Genomic DNA, 2,518 nt, shown 5'->3' on the forward strand with positions numbered 1-2,518 from the left:
GCAATTTCTTCCAAAATCGTGAGGTGAATCTCGGATCTCTATCCGACACGATAGAAATAGGTACTCCATGTAATCTCACAATCTGAGAAACATACAATTCGGCTAGTTTATCCAATGAAAAATCCGTACGCACGGGGATAAAGTGAGTCGACTTAGTCAGTCTATCAACAACAACCCAAATCGCATCCTTCTTGCTTGCTGACAAGGGCAGTCCGGGCACAAAGTCCATTGTGACTCAATCCCATTTCCACTCGGGTATCATGATCGGCTGAAGTAATCCTGAAGGCACTTGATGTTCCGCTTTCACTTGTTGACATATTAAACATCTCAAAACAAAGTCGGAGATGTCCCGTTTCATACCATGCCACCAAAACTGACGTTTCAAATCGTTGTACATTTTCGCACTCCCCGGGTGAATTGACATTCGGCTACAATGAGCTTCGTTCAGAATCATCGAAATGAGTTCTGAATTTCTTGGAACACACAACCGACCTCTGAACCTCAAACAATCGTCATCATCAATTTGAAATTCGGATTCCATATTCGGAATACATTCAGCCCGTTTTGCAACCAATTCATCGTTGTCTTTCTGAGCTTCACGAATTTGATGAATCAATAATGGTTTGGCCTTTAATTCAGCTACTAACACATTGTCGGGTAGAACAGACAAGTGTACATTCATCGCTCGTAAAGCAAACAGTGATTTCCGGCTTAAGGCGTCCGCAACCACATTAGCCTTTCCCGGGTGGTAATCAATGACAAGCTCGTAATCTTTCAACAACTCAAGCCAACGTCTTTGTCGCAGATTTAAGTCTCTTTGAGTCATCAAATATTTGAGACTTTTGTGATCCGAAAATACATGGCACTTTTCGCCAAACAAATAATGTCGCCATATTTTCAAAGCAAATACGATGGCGGCTAGTTCGAGATCATGGGTTGGATAATTTCTCTCATGTGGCTTCAATTGTCTCGACGCATAGGCCACAACTCGACCTTCTTGCATCAATACGCAACCCAACCCGAGTAGGGATGCGTCACTATAAATGACAAACTCTTTGCCTGATTCGGGTTGCACTAAAATTGGAGCTTTAGTCAAATGAGTTTTCAGTTGATCGAAGCTTTTCTGACATTTCTCCGTCCATTCGAACTTAGCATCCTTTTGAAGTAGCTTCGTCATTGGTGTGGCTATCATCGAGAACCCTTTTACAAATCGTCGGTAATAACCGGCGAGCCCCAGGAAGCTCCGAACTTCGGTAACATTTCTTGGAGGCTTCCAGTTAAGTATGGCTGAAATTTTGCTCGGGTCAACTCGAATACCCGATGCGGATACCACATGACCCAAGAAACTAACCTCTCTTAACCAGAACTCACACTTACTGAACTTAGCATATAACTTCTTATCCTGCAAAATTTGCAACACTAATCTCAGGTGTTCAGCATGTTCGGTCTCATCTCCTGAATAGACTAAGATGTCATCAATGAACACAACTACGAAACGGTCCAAATACTGTCTGAAGATCCGATTCATCAAATCCATAAATACCGCAGGGGCATTAGTGAGCCCGAACGGCATCACTAAGAACTCGTAGTGACCGTACCTCGTTCTGAAAGCAGTTTTGGGTACGTCCGAATCTCGAATCCGCAACTGATAATAACCCGATCTCAAATCTATCTTTGAAAACACTGAGGCTCCCTTTAGTTGATCAAACAAATCATCAATGCGCGGTAATGGATATTTATTCTTTATCGTCACTTTATTCAGTTGACGATAGTCAATGCACAATCTCATGGTTCCGTCCTTCTTTTCACGAACAATACTGGTGCACCCCAAGGTGAGAAACTTGGTCGAGCGAAACCTCTATCCGTCAACTCTTGCAATTGAGCTTTCAATTCCTTTTTAACTCGGTTAGTGCCATACGATACGGAGCTATCGAAATTGGCGTAGTTCCAGGTACAAGCTCAATACCAAACTCTATCTCCCGAACAGGTGGCAAACCCGGTAACTCTTCAGGAAAAACATCCGGGTATTCACAAACCACCGGCACAGATTCGGGTTTCTTTTCTAATTCTTTGTCATCAAGTACATACGCAAGGTATGCTTCGCACCCTTTTCTTACATATTTCTGGGCCAACATTGCTGATATTACAGCTGGCAACCCCCTTAAGTCTGTAGACTCAACTCGGATTATCTCGTTATTTGCGCACCTCAAATCAATAGTCTTGCTTTTGCAATTCACAACCGCATCATGCGCGGTCAACCAATCCAAACCAAGAATAACATCAAATTCGTCAAACGGCAAAAGCATCAAATCGGCCAGAAAACAGGATTCTCGGATTATTAGAGGGCATCTCTTACACACTTTATCAACAAGTACGCATTGACCCAAAGGGCTTGACACTCGAATTACGAACTCAGTAGACTCAACAGGTAGAGTCTTACTGGATGCTAAGGTTTTGCATACATATGAATGAGTAGAGCCAGGGTCAATCAATGCAATCACATTAGTATCAAAGACAG

Source organism: Gossypium hirsutum, chromosome A13 (genome assembly GCF_007990345.1).
Source record: "Gossypium hirsutum isolate 1008001.06 chromosome A13, Gossypium_hirsutum_v2.1, whole genome shotgun sequence".
NCBI classification, from domain to species: domain Eukaryota; kingdom Viridiplantae; phylum Streptophyta; class Magnoliopsida; order Malvales; family Malvaceae; genus Gossypium; species Gossypium hirsutum.